The sequence below is a fragment of the Eurypyga helias genome, unplaced genomic scaffold (assembly GCF_000690775.1).
Source record: "Eurypyga helias isolate BGI_N326 unplaced genomic scaffold, ASM69077v1 scaffold16488, whole genome shotgun sequence".
NCBI classification, from domain to species: Eukaryota; Metazoa; Chordata; class Aves; order Eurypygiformes; family Eurypygidae; genus Eurypyga; species Eurypyga helias.
In genome coordinates this window covers 10,389-29,698 of record NW_010266485.1, presented here as the reverse complement: position 1 = coordinate 29,698, position 19,310 = coordinate 10,389, and the positions used below count along the sequence as shown (strand labels likewise).

At 39.9% G+C, this 19,310-nt stretch overlaps 1 protein-coding gene across 1 annotated transcript in view; it reads right to left on the bottom strand.

Moving 5' to 3' along the window:
- The window catches only part of LOC104513676 (palladin-like), a gene marked incomplete at its 3' end in the record, with an annotated part of 25,307 nt that extends 7,825 nt beyond the window's left edge, over nt 1-17,482 (bottom strand). The window contains exon 1 of the mRNA XM_010157116.1: nt 17,198-17,482. The remainder of the gene's footprint in view (nt 1-17,197) is intronic.
- Nucleotides 17,483-19,310: the final 1,828 nt, after the last annotated feature.

Below are 19,310 nucleotides of genomic sequence, written 5' to 3'. Positions count from 1 at the left end.
ATATATATATAACCACAGAAATGTATGGACAGTAAATTCAAATTAAAAGATGATGGTATTTTCCAAAATAATTTTTATAGACTTAAAATCTGCCACCAAAATATTTGACATTTTTCCTTTAGTTTGTGCATGTTTATGAGGGAATTTTTGCTGTTACATTCCCATAATACTTCAGAATTAAACTTTTTTTTTTTTTGGTCACTATCAGATGATTTTCTCATCACAACCAAAGTAACCCCAAGGAGTCACAGAAGCCCGCAACATGTCTAGGAAACACGTGCAACACTACAGGATGACAGATACCACACAATAAACATCCATGAGGATTCTTTAGAAATTAACCACCTCATTTTAATTGCTCTGTTTTCTTATTAGTAAACTACATGTAATGAAATAAAAAATATGTGACAAAACTTTCTTCTGAAAATATTGGATTATAAAACTTGAGATTTCATGCTGATTTCAGAATTCAGAGTTAAGAAACCTAATAGATCTCCACATTAGAAAATACCCTTTAATAGCACCCAGAGCTGTGGGCAAGCCCTCCGTCTTTATGAACAATGGATCTTTTGTTCCTGAAGGGGGGAAAAAAAATGTTGATAGTGGCATTAAAACCATATGTAATTGTCTTCTGTAATTAGAAGACTAAGAAATTCCTTTTCTGTCTTCTGTTGTGCCCAGACAGTCAGAAAGTACCATTTTTGGAAGGAACTAACAAACTCCCATTTGTTTACTCAGTAGACCCCTTTGGCCTACTTTTACAACTATTGGGCTTGGAGACAAATCTATTCTGTCAGCTCGACTGCCAAAATTAACATTGCTCTTCCCCCGCTTCCCCTCCTTTCCTCTCTTGTCAAAAGTCCTCCCTTCTCCCAGTGTGAGGACCTCTGCTACTCTTTCTACTCACTAGACCTTCCGTGTGCAGCCTTTCCTAAATTACATTTTAAACGATATGCACAAGAGAGAAGTTAATTCAATTTCTAGACAATATCACAGACAAGAGCCTGTAATATGAGGCTGCACTTCAGCGTAAGTTCTATTTTTCTTTCCTTTCCAGAAACATCCTGCAAAGGAAAACCTCTCATCCAAGCCTAATTGTTTTCTCAGATAGATCCTGGTTTAGTTTCATGCAAATTGTATGGCTTTCTGCTGTCTCCCAGACCCCATGCTCAGAAAATGTTTAAGAAATTGTGATAAGCGTATGAAGGTAAAATAAAAAAATCCATTTATCGTTTTTGTCAGATGAAGTTTAATAAGCAAACTGTTTTCTTGGCAGGACAAGTTCTACACTGCCCCTCGATTCATGCGCAGACACACGCAGCCTCAAGTAGTGGGAGATACTCCTCAGCCCTGGTTGGGACTGAGGCTCATGGCATCACATCAATGACCACTGAGAACGAGTCCTGACCGGCTACATCGGACACTCTCTGCCACAGAGAAACACACATGAGTTATCACTTCAGGATAAAATTACCTCAGCCCTCATTAAGGTGATGTTTGAGGAATGGGAACCAGGCCTGGTGTTGGACCACACTGTTTGTTGTGGAAAGAAGAATTCACCTTCACAATCATAGCATCACAGAATGGTTTGGGTTGGCAGGGACCTCAGAGGTCATCTAGTTCCAACCCCTCTGCCATGGGCAGGAACACCTTCCACTAGACCAAAAAATAAACAGATACGGCAAGAGCCAAAAAATAAACAGATGTGCCATGAGCAAAAGCAGAGTTATTTGAAATGAAAAATATGGGAATAGGCTTACTATATTTTCTTTCCTTTTCTAATTATATTTTTGTTGTTGTTGTCCACCTACACAGTGACAGAAGGTGAGAATTAATTAACATGAATTTGGTTTTGAGATTACATTGAAACTAAGTGAATTAGAAAATAATCGAAATGCTTATCCTGCAATAACTTGGTAGTCATCAGTTCAGTTCAAGAGAGTTTGTGAAATTAAAAAAGGGGCCAGTTAATACAACTAATTGAAGTATTTTTTGCACCAACAGACTGAATTTTACTTTTCCATCTTTTATATAGCACGGGCTATTATTAAGCACACCGCTTATACAGGCCCCATCAGCCGTACTGCCATTACACTTGGAATAGTCGTGGTAAGAGGATTTTCTGCTCCAAAGACTAAAAGATTCTTTGAGGCATTCTCTCTTTCTGCAGAGGGATCACCAAAACAAGCAACAAATCACCATCAAAGGCAGACTGAGCCAAAGAAACCAGAAGGACTCATGGCTAGACACAGAAGAACAGCCACAAATCAAGTCTTACAAGAAAATTCCAGCTTTATGCTAACTAGGGCAGCATTAACTCACGTCCAGTCTATTCCAGCCTACTGATCCTCTTGGGGAAAAGAGGATTACTATCGAGCTGTGAGAAGGCAATAATGCTTCTGGAGAGCCAAAAAAACCCCGGACCAAACCAAAACCAAGCGACACAGAGAGTAACGCAGAGGAACAAATGCACCGCAGATGTTTTGTGAAAAGGATAATTCCCTGTATAGAGAACATCCGTACAAAGCTTCATCTGTTTCACAGGTTCTGGATACCAAAAGGTACAAAAATGGTCTACTCCTTTCCCTATCCCTTGGTTGCAGGTTGTCAATATTGTATAAAGCGGACAGCTAGAAACAAAACGGGCAGAGAGACCAACAAAAGGTTTTGCATATGTGTGTCCGTGTCAGTCTGCAGAATGACATCTCACACTTGCATCCCGGGTGTGCTCCTGGTAGCCACGCTAGTGTCCATGCACATCTGTAGAGAAGTGTCCCCTTGAAGGAGAACGGAAGCTCCCGTAATGATGTCAGGTAAAGGCTGGCAAAAAAACCAAACCAAACCCAACAACCCAACCAAAGGGGTATCCAGTTTCTATAACTGGAATTCATTTTATGAGGCGTTATCTTGCCAAATTTCAAATTACACTGAATTTCTCTGCTCTTTCCTACTTTCTTCTCCATTCTCTTCCCCCCGTTTCCCATCCTGCCTGCATTTTCACTGTACCGCTATTCGCCTCCCGGTAATTTTCTCCAGCCATGAGCAGGTTTTCCTACACCGTATCCACTTTATGTGAAAACGATAGCAATTACGTGTTTAATGCAGACACTGAAACACGGTCACTAGACTGGAAAGTTGATCCTCCAAATGAAGCAAACCAGAGGTATTTTGGGAGCAGGGGAACAACGGCTAAGATACTTCTCCTTTCATGCTTCAAAGCCTCTTTGGCTTTTCCACTGACTACATTACTGTCCGACAGCAAAACTAGAGCAGCAAACCAAAAAGGACAGTCGGATGCCAGGTGAGCAGGAGTTCAGGCACAAGGACAAGTAGCAGGGCACACAATATCGTCTGTCTTCATCACTACGTCCTCCCAACCCTCCACACATGGAAATGCCTAGGGGCACATGGGGTTGGAATGCCTGGGAACAGAATATAAGGAGTGTTGAACAGTGCACTGACTGAACAAGCACTAGGGCTTTAAGGAAGACAGTTCAAGGTTCCCTCTAATGCACAGTCCTGCTGGAAATCTGCTTTTTGAGGGTCACTGCGGAACAGGGAGGATTTCCTGTCTGCACACTCCTAACAGTTAAAGTAAAAGGGCAGCTGAAGTGAAACTTTCAGGTAGAGCCTTGGGGAGGAATTACAATAGGGAACTCTGGTCACTACAAAAAAGTGCAGAGAGATAAGTTGTAAATTAGAAAGTGATTTCAACCTTAGCGGTGTTAAGTATGCCCAGCAAGAAAAGTTAAAATGAAATACTTTGATGTTCCTGCACCATCAGTGTTTCCACCACAATACTGCGTACTTCCATTTTGGTTTTTCCTCCGTTCACGCTGAGCAGTCCAACACTTCCAGACTGTAAAACATTGACACTTAACGTGTTTAACTTGATTTTTAAGATAAATCGACTTCGCCGTGTAAGATTTAGAGTACGCTGCAGCAACCACGTGATTTAGATGCTTACGTTTTTTGCACACTGCTCAGTTTTTGTGCAACTTGCCATGCAATATTTTTATGCCTTGCATAAAATTTTTGGAAATTTTGTAAGTTACGTAACATTTTGTAAACTTTTTTGGTACATAACATTTTTTTTGCAAATATTTGTATAGGCAATTCATAAAAGACTTACTGATAGCAACATACATACTTGAAATATTTATATTTTTTAATCTTAAATCATAGAATCGCAGAACGGTTTGGATTGGAAGGGACCTTAAAGACCATCCAGTTCCAATCCCCCTGCCATGGACAGGGACACCTTCCACTAGACCAGGTTGCTCCAAGCCTCATCCAGCCTGGCCTTGGACACTCCCAGGGATGGGGCATCCCCAGCTTCTCTGGGCAACCTGTCCCAGTGCCTCCCCACCCGCTCCAGGAAGAATTCCTTCCTGATGTCCAATCTAACCCTCCCCACTTTCAATTTAACCCCGTTACCCCTTGTCCTGTCACTACCGGCCCTTGTAAAAAGTCCCCCCCAGCTTCCTTGTAGCCCCTTCAGGCACTGGAAGGTGCTATAAGGTCTCCCCAGAGCCTTCCCTTCTCCAGGCTGAACACCCCAACTCTCCCAGCCTGTCCCCATGGCAGAGGGGCTCCAGCCTAAAAGAAAATGATCTGAATATAGAATCTGATGCTTTGCCCAAACTAGTTAAGCAATTAAAAAATAGCTCTATAGAATGAAAACCACAGAAGCTATAACAGAAGGTGTGTTACGTTATAAACAGTGTACATTATATACTTGTTCAGGATTAAAATGACTTTTCAGGTGTTGCAGCGTTCTCCCAGCTCTCACAAATCTCAACGACGACTTCAGATCCAGCTGAGTAAATTACGCAGCGTGGTATTTGGGGACAAAATGTGCTTTCTCGAAGTGTAAAAACAAAGGCAAAAGAATACCAAAATGGCTGTATTTTCAAGACAGTGGTCAACATTTCAGCCTTCTTTCAGCCTACAAGTTAATTCTGCTCCCTCTGAAGTCAAGCTTTGCGTCACGCTCCGTGCAAGGGTGCAAAGAGGAGGGGGGACAGAAGGTAGCAGATGTGACCAGCCGAGTCATGGGCTACAAAGCTCCTAAGAGCAGTGAGCAGTGGCTTCTCACTGGCTGCAGTTACTCCAAAAATCATATTATAGCTTATTCCTGTCCCTAGGAAAATTCCTTCCCTGCACTCTTGTATAGGTTTTCCAAGCCTCTTTCTGTCCGCCTTACCTCTGGGACAAGGATTCTGCTCTGCTTCAGCATTTTGGCTGGGGAAATACAGTTAGCTTGAGCTTTTGACAGCTCCAGACGAGATACTCAGACTGTAGCTGATATCATTCTCTCTGGGTACCGCAGTGATCCACAACCTTACATAGCTGTGGGCAGCTAATTACAAAAGACAAACAGTATTGCCAAACTTGGTTAAAAACCAATTGTTCTGTGCTAAAATCACAGAAGTAGTTTAAAAGTTCTTAATTTTTTTTTAAAGGTTGTATCCTGTCTCCATCCTTGCAATTGTTGGCCTCACTTTATAGCTTGTAAGCGTAGAAGCTTTTAAAAATATATTTTTGATGGAGGCTTTTAATTAGCTGAATGCTATAGTCACATAGGAAAACACAAAATTGATGCTAAAAAGTATGAAAATTAAATGTAACACTGAGCAAAGCAAAGATTTCTAATTGTGGAACGTGCCATACATCAAATGTTTTAGAGAACACTTTAACTCTTTAGATTAAGAGAATTTTAAATCATTTGCTCGTCAGCTACCTTTGCCTATTTTGCATTTCTCTGGCAGTGCTAAAATTCATGCCAATGACTTCAACTTTCCAATTGCTAAATTAGGCCCAGGCACAAGCAGAATGTTTGCCACAACGTATTTTTCTGAAGTTACTGAACCTACTGAAATTTACTTCTTCTGCTACAAATTTACCCCTGAGGTTACCTCCTCCTATTTTCTAAGGTCCACCTGCTTTACCTCAGCTTTTTCTTACAAGATATTTTTAATGGAACACACTACTCAAACCAACTGTGCACATTATGATATGAGCTAAATGAGAAAAGGCAATGGTGACTACGTCTCTTGGTAACTGCCTGTTGAATTTAAGGTTCAGGACAAATTTGTCCTGAAATACAAATAGAGGGTTTTTTGCTTGTTTGCTTGGTGGTGGGTTTTTTTGGGGTTGTGGGTGTGTAGGGGGGTGGTTGTTGTTGTTTGTGGGTTTTTTGGTGTGTTTTTTGTTTATTTGTTTGTTTTGTGTGGGTTTTTTTGTTTGTTTTAAGGAATGCTTACAGCTTTGTTTAGATGCATCCTTTCTTTTTTTTGAGAATCTTAAAGATGTGGTCTTGGTGCGAGAGAAGCATAAACAGTAATTTAATTAAATAAATAGGTTTTTTTAAAATCATGATTTGACTATGTACTATGAAAAACTGTAGAAAAGAATGAGTTAATAAAGCAAAAATATTGGAATTGAATAACATTTCATTGTTGTCAACTGCACAACGCTCTCTTAATCCTGCATTCTTGTACGTGTGTAAGAATATGCAGGATGTGATGAGATTGAAACAATAAAACTTAATTACATTCCACACCTATAGTGAAGAAGTTTAATGCTGTTGTTTTCTTTATGGAAACTAAAGATAATCTATCATATAGAAACAGGTACCTGCAGTATGATGTATTTGGATATGTTACCCAAAGACATTTATTGGTGATTAACAAACACCGCTGCCGTAACAGGCTGCGTAGGAGGTTACGGTGATGTTCATTACTGCCTACTCCTTGCAGGACTAACATTTTTAAAAACTGAATAGATTCACTAATTTTTTTAGAACTCTCATTATAAGGAAAATATCTAAATATTTAATAGAAGAACAATGAAAAGCAGCTAGCAACTGGATTCAAAGCCCCATGGGTACATTTATGACATGTAACCTTTTCCACCCCACCCCCCCATAACTGGGCACAAGATTTTGCTAAAAATGTGTCACTTTGAGAAGCAGCAATTTAACTGCCAAGCAGATATGGATAAGTAAGTCCATTTATTCCTTTATGTGGATAATCATCAGATCAAGAAAGAGGGAAGATAGTGTGCAATTTAAGGACCAGTTATGTATTGCAAGCTGCAAGCCATCTCTTACAACAAACATGTTGGTTATTTTCCACAGATACAGCTAGTTATTTAAAAATAACAGTGCCTTCTCATGTCATTGAGTAACTTCCATCATTAGTGAATTCGGGCCTATACATTTAGAAATTGTGTTTTCATGTTCATCTACCTGAGTAAAGAAGGATAAATCAGAATAATCAAAGGGAAAACTACTTACTCTCCTCAAAAGTCAGAGTAGGCACCTTCTGGCACATCTGAAGAGTCAAAGAACTGTTTACTCCACTATAATTACAGCTCTCTATTTCACCAGTGAAAGCCATCACTCAGTAACTTGGATGGCTGCGCCTGACAAGATGTAATTTTTTCCGAGCTCTTACTATGTGTTGAAATTGAAATAAATTTCCTTCAGAACAAAGCCAATACTACCTCACAGCAAAACATCTTCAACTTCAGGAGGCTAAGCTGTTAAAGGTCATGACTGAAAAATCTCTTCCTTTCACTTAAAACTATTTTCCTCAGATGTAACACCCCAAAATTCAATTACAAAAGCGTGCAAATATCAGGGAAAAAAAGACATTGAGTTGGAAATAGCAACAAGCTGCAATAAAGCAACAGTTATATATATATATACACACACATATTATATATGTACATATGTTTTTTTAATGTCTTTAAATACGAGATATAGCAAAATAATTAAATAGTTGCAAATCTCCACTTGTTCTTAGTCTCCAGATGACACCACTTAAGTTTGGAAAATGGTTGGTTGTTTCATAAATACAGTAGTAAAAGCACCTGTAAACTCTCCATGTTTCAGAGTTTAGAAGAAAAGTAAACCAGGAAAAAAACCACCCCAAAACCTGTGAATACTAAAGGATCATAATCTGGCCTGCAATTCTGCAATTTGCAATATTATTTAAAATGCATTAAAAAGGAAAATTCATTGGCCTTCTGACGTATCTACAAATGCAATTCTCCATAATGGGTTAGTAAAAACAAAACAGAAGCCAAGAAGCAGAACTGTAGATACAGAAAAGAATGTTCATATGGTAGTTTTGCGGTGCATTTACCTGTATTTCAGAAGACTTTAGGCTAAAATCAGTAGGTCCTATGAGAAATAAGCGAGAGGAAGAATGAAGCAAAGTACAAATTCAAATTAAAACAGCCAGAGTATGTAACCTTCTCATTTTGTCTTTTTGTGTTTCATATTTCGCTGGAAGTTTGGGGTTTTTTTGAAGTTTCTTCTACATTTCAATCTCCAGTGCAATATAGGCAATAGCTTTCCTCCAATGCCAAAAACCATGGAAGCTGTTTCCATGTATAAAAGCACAAAGATGGAACAGTTTATAAATGTGAAAAATGAGGAAATACAAGTCACGTAAGACTGGACATAGCTGACTCTGCACTTCTGTCCCTAATATTATTGCAGATGCTTTCATTAATCGTTTAATGCAATTCCGGTTTGAATAATTATCAGATATAACACTTAATTTTCCACACTTTCAGAGTTTTATGCTTTTAGAGGATTATCATAGAACTGTGAAACACTATACAGAATTCAGCGCTGAACACAAGAAAAAACCCAGCACCTGAAACACGCACTTGTTGCATTTAACTAGCTACTACATAGGAGCCCCTATAGTTTTAGGGCATGAAATGCCAGATGTTGAGTAATAACTCTTTCTTTCTGACAGGTAATTATATTGACTGGTTTTGTACAACTTCCTTCTTGGGTCTGGAAGTTCTTACCCCGAAGTCAAAGTGTGGTAGACATTATCTGTATTTCAGATTGTTCCTTTAATCCATTTGTCAGTAAGTCAAGCAGTCCCCTTCTACTTGTCTCTGTAGTTATGCCAGCAGAAATTGATTTATCTGCTGATTTGTTTAATACAAAAGGTTATTATCTCTTCTCAAAAAGAGATAATAACCTTGTTTTATTCCACCACTCCCTCCCCTCATCCATGTTTCCCATTCTCTTGGGGTAGGCATACCCTCACGTGTATTTTCAGTAAGAAGAGTCACTGCAGTTTTCCAGAGTGCCTAGTACATGGCATTGGACCACCAGGTAACAACAGTCTAGACAGGATCTAATTGTTCAGGACAACAGTTCCCACTTATCTACAGCGAACGTCGGCAATCGCACAATGACTGTTCTCACGTCTGAGGTAGCTCACTAAAAATGTTTCTCTAAAGAAAAGCTGAGTGAGTAGGGCTTTGAGCACTGAAACGGTAATTGAACATGAGATAATTAGATATGTTTTATTACTGAGAAACCAAAGTTAAGCCCTTTGTCCACTGTCACCCAAGAAAGGCAAGAGCCAGGTCATAGAACCACAGAATGGTTTGGGTTGGAAGGGACCTCAAAGACCAACCAATTCCAACCCCTCTGCCATGGGCAGGGACACCTTCCACTAGACCAGGTTGCTCCAAGCCTCATCCAGCCTGGCCTTGGACACTTCCAGGGATGGGGCATCCACAGCTTCTCTGGGCAACCTGTCCCAGTGCTTCACCACCTGAGGTCAGAACTCAGCCTCCACTGCCTTAACTCTAAGACCACCTTCCGTGCACTGACCAGGTCTCTAGAATAAATTCAGATTCTGATGTTGCATTTCCAGATGTAGTTAGCCATAAAACTATTATTTAACCTTTCAAAAAGCTAGCAGATCGGAACAAAGAGACTGATGGAAGTTATTGTGCAGCACTGCATGGCAATGAAGTTTCATTCTTAGGGGTCTGCTTGCCTGTTGTTGCAAAAGAATTTTACATGCCCGCCTTCCATTAACCCTGAGGGCAGTTATGTACCGAAGTTTCCAGTGTGTACACTGAATAACTGCACCTATGCTACTGTAATTTGTAGGATTAACACGGCTGCTTGTCTAGCTGAAATGGAATGCAGATCATCTGCACCCGAAACGCCGCTCTTAGCTGCCCATTATAACTGTATACTCCTCTCACCAGAACCAGATCTTGAGTTGGCATGCCGTCACTGTTTTGCCAACACAGGGAGGGCAACCTCTTTCAGAACTGCCAGGCATAACCTTCCAGGGGAATAACATTTCGAATTTCGAGGGAAGGAGTGTAAAGAGTTAAAAGTGAAGATGGGAAGTTAAGAGGGTAACGTTGCATTTATGCAGATAAATTCTTTGCAGATTGGTTTTAATATGATTGCGGTGAATTAGTTAGTGGCAAGTTCATGGCTGGCGACACACATGTCAGATGAAGCAGTAATATTTCTTCTCGAACCCCTAATACTTAAAAAGGGAAAGCAGCGGAGAAGTATTTTAGACCAATCACCAGTTCACAGAAACCCCCCCGACATTCAGTCATGAAACCGTAGTAACTTGCAAATGAACAATGAGTAAAAAGGAAACTCCAGCCAGGGTGTGTAGTCTAAACCACGGAAGCAGCAACTGTGGAACCTGTAGGTTTACCTTCAAAACTGGCTGACATCTTGGTGAAGTTATGAAAGTTGTTAGATCAACTCTGACACAGATTAGAGCAATCACCGTGCTTTTTATAGGCACAATTAAATGCTGCCTACAGAAGACAGTAATCTGCATTATTGTGGCTGAATAAACTTTTTTATTTGCATCTGCAACATTTGCTGGACTAGATGAGATTTTGCTCAAATTTTGTCCTTAACGTATGGATGCAGTCTTTGCCAAATATGCAAGTATGCAAATATGAAGTCACCTCCATCCATCCATCCAGCTAATTCTTTCTATCTTCATGCATTCTTTAATTTGTAATTCAGACTCAGTGACACTGACTACTTTCTTTATGTGAGGACAACTGGAAAACTTTGAGAAAACTATTTAAAGATAAATTCAGGAACGGAAATTACAAAAGCTAGATCTGCAGTCACCTGTATAATAATGGAAATACAGCAACAATCTAAAAAATAACTGTCAATAATAGCTTAATATCCAGAAGAGCCAGAAAACTTCAGGCACTTTGCAAACCCACGTTTGCAACATGTGAAATAGTTTCTAAGCTGACGGATCTGGACTGAAACTGGACGTTTTCTGAATTACTTTCCAACATTAACTCGCAAAACAAGACATCAGCAATACTGATTATACCGGTTCCGATTCGTAATGTAGTGTTCTCAAAGACATTTTTCACAGTTGTTGCTGGGAAAAAAAAAAAAAAGAGGGGGTTTATCTCTATGTAACAGCTGTCATCTTTACAAGTAACTGTACTTTTCTTTGGCATGCTATTTCCTTATAGCCTACCTCAGGGGTAATACAATTACAGACATAGCAAAAAGCTACCCATTAAAAGAGCGAAAATAAGATTCAAGACTTTGGACTCCCAGATAACATCTGTGGTGTCGTAGCACAGACTGAGAGGGTGCTGTGTGAAAGGGTCTAGTTGAAACAGCAGATAAGTGGAAGGAAAGGGTGGGGACGGAAAATTGCCTGTCTTTGGAGCCTCAGTTCTCCCAAGGCAGCAAAACGTATGCCACCATTTCCTCAGCATCCTTATGCGCAGCATCCGTTTACAGAAATCACACGTTACAGCCAAAATCTGTCCGACTGCCTTGGTTTATGCAAACAGATACCTGTCATTAGGGTAAAGTACTGCATTACTCTGAATATCAAACCCACAATGACACTCTTTAGAGGAGGATTACATTCACCACCTAAGCCTGACCTGAGAACCAGGAGTCACCTTCACCTAATGAATAATTATTAACTTATGTTATCTGTTCAGACAGCAGTTAAAACACATTTACACACTCTCACTACCTTCAAGACACCACATGGCTCTCACTCGATGGTTTCAGTCTCAGACAAGCTTATACCCACGGTTTCCAGCCGTCAATACGGTATGATCCCAAAGCATGCACATACCCTTGCTTTGTGCTTTGGTCACTATCTGCAGCTACGGCCAGTGCCTGCTTGCTCCAAACATTCAGCACTTCCGAGAGTCTGCCCACCTACCAACAAACACTGGCATCGCTAGCCGTGCTCAAAGCGTACCAAGTGTGTTTTTCACCACCATTACGAAAAGTGACACAGGAAAGTACCAAACCGAGGTTTTACTGGAAAAATCAAGATGTCCATAGGAATCCAACAGCTTGAGGCTCAACACTCCAGACTGCTTCGAGGTCTACTCCCTTTTGCAATGACTACTATTCATATATGCTTGCTGTGGCCCATGTAAATCCTGGAATTCCTTGATCCTTATTTCCAGCCCTTTTCCATCACGCCTCTGCTGTTTGAAAAACTGGCTGAAGAGAGGGGAACTGTTCTATGTATGAGCAGAGCAAGGCAGATTGCATCACCACTGCAGTCAGAAAAGCTATGTACACAGTCATTTAGTTTGGGAACAATGACGAATGCCAATCAATTACAGATGAATACCTCAGCAGCCCTATCAAACTGGTCTAGAGGCGTCTCAAAGAACAGAATGTTCTGGTCTTTGTATGAAGACACAGATATATCCTCACCTATCCTGAGCAGCAGAACCGTGCCACCCCTGCGACAATCTGTAAAGCACTGAGCAGCACTGGAATTTGTCAGACTGGAGGCAAAAGATGTATCTTTTAAGACTGGGCAATATAAAGGCCATGCTACCTTTTTTATTTTTTTTGGTAGCAAAACTGTACTGCTCTGCCCACGCTACAATTGGGACTGTCTCCTATAAAACCAGTTCAGGTTGGTTCTATATATTTCATACGCGTTAGCACAGAAACTGAACGTTGACACAGCACATGAACAAATCAGAGACAGGAATGTCACGGTGCTGTAACACACGTTTTGACCTCTGATTAATTCTCACAGCAGTTATTCAGAAATACTAATAGCTTTCCCACTTGCATTCTGCACTGCAAAGTTTCAAAAAAACTGCAAATAACTTTTAAACATTTACACTGTAGTTTATCTGAGGCAGAAATTAACTCAGTGATTTGTGAACCCAGGTTAAAGGTTGGGATTTTTTTCTTTTTTTTAGCTTTTATCCTTTTCTTTAAGTTAAGAACAAAGTTCACATGTGTCCTGGAAAGTAGTGAGAGAAGTAATGCTGAGCAAGAAAAGAGTTCCAAAGGCTATACACAGATATACAACCAATTATTATCTTCTTTTTTTCCGGTTTTTGCTAGCTAAATTTACTACCTCAATACTTAAAGACAGAAAAAAGCTTGTAAGTGTTGTTTATAGGATTTAATGTTACAGAATAATACCTATATATTATTTCTAGATAAATTACCATGTATGCAGAACTACTGTAGGAATTGTTCCTCATCTTTCCTTCATCTTCTAACCAGAGACAAGAATAAACAGTGTGTTTCAATGCTGTAACTTTTGATCTGTTTTCTAAATTTGAAACCCCATTTAGAAAGAATACATATAAAAAAAATCAACTATCTAGTACATTTGAAGGAGATTTGGATAAAATTCTTATATGAAGTGCTATATATCAGTTTGTGGGAGAAAGGATATAATTGAGAGGAAAGAACTATGAGAGTACTGAGGGAAGAACAAGATTTGATTAGGAGTATCTATTCCAGAATAAACAGTATGCATAAAAGGAGTATAATACTAGAGAGTGCCTAGAATTATTACAATCTCATCCTTCATATTAGGGATATACTTTGTTCTAGATAACTGTAACAGCTTAATAAAAAGTTTAATAATATAACCTTTTCACTCCTCTTATGAGCAACCCAAAACGCTAAGTTTGAGAGTAAGCAATTAAACTGCATACAATCAAAAAAGGTCATTGTCCTTTCTTTTTACTTTTATACTTTCCATAACATATTTGGAACAGAACATATTTACTGTGCTTTATGACAGGGGATCTTCCCTTATCTCTATCCTTCTCCCTCTCAAATCAGGTCACCAATTACCCTGTAATGTCCAAAAGAATTCCTGAGATACATTTGCTCTCATTTGAGAGGCATGTTTGTGTTCTGTGCAAAATATTCAAAGAAGCCATTTCTCCTCTTATTCAAAAGAACATTAAAAACTATTTGCTTTAACCTTGACCTTACCATTAAATGCTATGATCCCAACTCAGCCTCTAGTTAATTAAAAAGCAAAAAAGTCGTTTGAGTACTTCCAGCCAACAATTTCCACATGAAAAAAAAGTCAAAGTTGGAGCCATGTGGTCTCAATCAGGCAGTAAAAAACTCTCTGTATTTTCTTAAATGCACAACTGCAGTATGCCCATAACCTCTCTTTTAAATCATCCTACCCAGATCTGAATCACTCTCACCACAAATGATTCGGTGGCCCTGGAATGTGCTGGGGTAGACAGAGTTGCTCTGCAGTGAACACTGGGACATTTCCCACTTCCCCAGTGTTAAGGGAATAGTCTGCAGCAAAAAAAAAAGTTCTTTAAAAGGTTAAAGCCAAGACTAAATGTGACATCACAGTTCAATCATTCAAGGGAAAAAGAAAAAAAAAAAAAGGCGAATACTGCCTAATAAATCGGTGCTGCGTGTCACAAACCAGTGAGCCAACACAGCCAACGAACAGCTTTTCTTGCCGAAGCGAACAGCGATACCACAAGCAGCTGGCAGATGCATGTGGAATTGTACTTAAATCCATTAAGCTAGCCAGACTCGGGGAAGTCGACCAATTAAAAAAAGCAGAATAACCATGATTTCGGTAACAACCCGTGCATCCCCTTACGCTGCACTGCAGTATTTCTTACCGCGGGCCACCACAATTTGTTGCACGCGTGAGTCTGTATATGGCGCGTTGTTAAAAGCTTATAGGCAGGTCACTTCGGATCAAAAAACCCCTTTGAGGTACCGAGGGTGCTTGGGTGCGTGCTGCTAGCCTCCCCCACTCTCCACGGCAAGTAGGAGCGACGAAGACAAAGCACCGTAACTTTCTCAGCCCATTGCAGAACGCGTTCCAAAGCACTGCTTACTTCTAAAGTTATAAAAGAGGAAGGGGAATGTGATTCCTTGGGGGCTCCTAAAAGTCAAGTTTAAACAGCAAATGAGCAAGCTTTACTTAACTCACTCTAAGATGCTTAAATGCCACTTCCTCTTTAAAAGTCTGTCTGCAGTCTGAAAGATTTTTCAGCCTTAATCACCTCAAAAAACAATTTAAACATATGGCCAAAGCAATGTGCATTTAAACCAGGAATAGGCCAGAGCCAAGACGTTTGGATTCAGTCATTAACCTTCGCATACTTCATGGATGTTGGAATCCAAGGCTTTAAGTACAGGCCTCTTTACTCAATACTCATTGCCAAACCTCACAGTCAGTAGAAAATACGCTTTAACGTATCAAAGTAGGAAAAACAGCATAAAGACGTCAGATTTTTCCACCACATCAATGAGAAAAAAAATGTCATTATAGCACCCATGTAAATTGTGAAACTGAAAGCAGCTGCTGAGGCAACCTGACATGGTGCCATCGGCAGGGGGGAGCCCAGCTCAGGAAAGCACCATTCCATTTTTAGCTCTGAAAAAGAATCTTTGCTAGCTGTAGTGTGCAATTCCAGTTCAGTGAATAACTTGCCAGAAATAGAGCTAGTAACTGCTACAGAAAGAAGCGCCTTAGTACACGGCAAACGAAATGTGTGCTAAGCATCCCCAGCATCCCGACATATTGCACGCTATCCTGTGCTGAGCACTTTTTCCGTCATTCCATAGTAAACAGAATTCAGCCGGTCATTTTTACCAATTGCCACAGCAGGCAGAATGTTCTTCCAGGCGCAGGGTGAATGTCAGAATGGGAGAGCTCGGGTTACATGTTTCTGAATTAGAAAAAGCCAACTTACAGACCTCAAACAACCGGACCGTGCCTGCTGTAATTTGCACAACCACCCATTTGCTTATTCAGCATCTTTTTTCACGTGACTGGATTCACCTCCACAAATCCCTCATAACCAGCAGTTAATAAGGGGGAGGGGGAAGGGACCACTCCTCTTGTCAACATAAAATATTGGAAAAACTACTGGAAATAGCATCTGGAGCCAGAGCTAAGGGAAGGGAAAGGAAAGCTTTCCTCTTTTCAGGTCTATTGTCCCAGTATATATGTGTACATATATATATATTTTTACTAAAGTACATTCAAACAACTGGTCTTCCCCCCCTTAATAAAATTTTTTAGAGTTGAACTTGGATGACAAAGTTTATTTGTCACTTTACTGGGATAACCTGTGTAGAAAGACATAACAGCATGCTGATAGCAATGTTCCTCAGCAGCTTTAAAACAAACGGGTCCCTGCAGAGAATTTCCTTTGACAGCTAGATGGCATTTCTGAAAGCAAAGCATTTGGATTAACCTGCCACTGTGCTGATCATCCTAAAACTTTTCCTAAAGACGTGCGAGGGAGATGAAAAAAAAAAAAAAAAGGTCCTGTAACAAAGCTATCCATCCCGCTGGTAAACTTAAAAGGCAGCTGTGTTTCATAAAGCAAGAACAGCTAAATAATTTTGCTTATTGGAAGAAAATCAAGGGTGTTTTTTGCAACTCCTGTCCTCTCTCAAAGTCATTTACCCAAGCTTGCTCTCTGTTCCACTGCAGATCAGCTTTCACTTGCATGCCCTGGAACAGTAGCAGATCCTAGAAGCTTTCTGGTTTTAAAACCAGATTCACTTGGCTCCTAATGCTGGGGAGGGTAGTGAGGGGGTGTGTGCTCCGAATTAATGCCAGTCGTTTAAAACCAGTCTATTTTGGGTTCCTTTAGCGCAAACAGTATTAGGAAGCATCTCATCCCTTTTCACTCCCCCATGCTCCTGAACTTTAATTCTGTTTGTAACCTCTGTGATGGAAGATCTTTCCTTTCCAGGTTCAGCCCTCGCACTTAAATAGGTTACTCTGCTAGTTAAAGTTACTTCATACTACACACAGTTCAAACCAAAACAGATTTGCAGAAAACCCAACAATGAAACCATTTGGAAAGCTTTCCGGAACAGTACAGGTATTTAAGAATTTTGCTAAAATATATACATTCTTATAGTGCTTTTTGGAAAGGGAGAAATGAGGAACATTTTTACTGCTAGGCACTGTTCCCAGACCACTATAGCTGAGCACACACTGTATGATTCACTCACATACTTTTTTCCCTTCCCCTATTGTAGTAAAACAGCTAAAGCACCTTAATGTTTCTTGAATCTTTATAAACATGGAATGCTGGCACTTACCGTTGTGGAACTGAAGCCCCCGCAAAGAAAAGTATAGCTGATGGTCTCTGGATCCTTTATTTCTGAACTATTCCCGGCTCTCAGCTTTGCTGCTCTAGATTCAGCCTAGTTTGCAGAAAAGCAGAGAAAAAATTAATAGACAGCTGAGTTGCCAAATTCCAGCCACTCGCGCTCAGCAGTGAAGACGTTCTCCCTGGTTCTGGCTGATTCCAAAGAACAAAGCCTGCTGGCAATGAGGAAGCAGAGTGATGACCCTCTGGCTTCAGTCCAAGCGTTGCTCTTGCTTTTGCTTCAGAGTACGGGAGAGTGTTTGTATGAGCTTGCAATGCGTGTGGGAGATGGGGGCTGGGGGAAGGAGAGGGTGTGTGTAAGGGGAGGAATACTAGTCATATCCAAAAATAACACGAAGGAAGTAATGCAGTGATTCGCCTCCCCTCATTCTCTCCTTATCGTGTGGAAGTGTCTCTACCCTCAGATTCTGATCTCAGGAGTAGGTAGAGAAAAAATTCCAATGTGACTTGCAGCTCATTTGATTGGACTATTAAACTGTAACCGAAGAGCAGCACGCTTACAAGGGCACGTCACGAAATGCGTGACTTGGTAGCAATCCCCTTGATAATACTGAAGTCCGAGTGCATTTCACACCGCGTGCGTTTGTTTGCCAACTGGAGAGAAAAAAGAGAAACTACTGTTGAAGTTTACTGCGTGTCAGAAAAGACAGCATCACATTCCCCTTTCCAGGAGTTCCTATATTCCAATCTTGGGTACTTCTAGACGTCGCTTAATGGGGATTTTTAAAATAGAAAGTGTTGCATGTTTACAAATCATGCAGAAATATGGATTAAAAAAATCTCTATGTTGTTTAATTTCACCCTATTTTTTCAGAAACATTCATAAACAAACTCTACAGTCAGAATACTCTCTGCCAAAATGAAAAGCAACAGCCACAACACAACACAATCAAGAAAACCCCACAGAACAAAAAAACTAAGGCTTCATTCCTGGATAATCAGAAAGCTATAAATGGAAATATTGCCCACCCCACTCCCCCCCCCTTTTTTTTTTTAAATAAAAAGCTTTAAAATATTGGTTCTACCAATTGTGGGCTCTTAAAATCTTAAAAAGGGTCATTAATAAGTGAACGACAAATTGAAAGAAAAATAATAAGTCATTAGCGACAGCCTCAATATTTCTTTTACTACTTTTATTTAATCTGGACTTTGTCAAATAGTGGTCTTTGTCAAGACCACTAAAACTACCCCTACACCCAGAGGCAGTCTCTGTGGTTAGTTAAAATTTCTGGAGCATCTTTATGGTATCCAATAGGGCTTCAGGCTGAAGTTAAGTGCCCTCAAGATACTACAGGCTAACGCAATACAATTATCATAATACTCTCTGCAAAGGGTAGTACTTTGCAGAGAATCACATTAGTCTTTCAAAGGTTTAATTAGAAGGTGAAAATGTAAAAAAAGGTCAAAGCAATTTTGTATTTTATTTCATATCATGAAGCATAGTTTAGCCCAAGATCTTGAGGTATCTGACCTGGTGCTGGGTATTTTAGAAAAATCAAAACTGGTTGACTTCCACAATAAATGGTTCTGAACTAACAATTCTCACAAGAGAAATAAAAGGGGGAAAAAAGAGAGAGGAGAGTTAGAAATTCGACTCCGCTGTGCCAGTTTCAACAATCATAGCATAACCCATCCGCCTGTTGACACGAGGCTTTCTTCCTCAGTATGGAGACAGTGTAGGTCAGACCTAGTGATTTGCATGTCCAGGGTCAGTGTTTTTTCTAGACCTACCTTTTATTTTTATCCTTTAGCAAGACTAATGGATAGGAGCTTAGGTTTTATAGAACAGATATAATATACTTTCCTACATTCCCATTACATTAAAGAAATCACAGTGCTTTTGCAAAGGTAGTAGCAAAAAGAATTGTTACGATAAACTTGAAAACTACAAATGCACTCTGTGTTGAAGGTAAATCTCAGAAGCCTATAGAAACCATCTGGAATGAAAGGAAGTTATGATGATTTAAGTTTGCCTTCCTGCATATTCACTAGAGACTGAATTTCAGTATATTGTAAGGCCATAAAAGTTACAGTAAATCCAA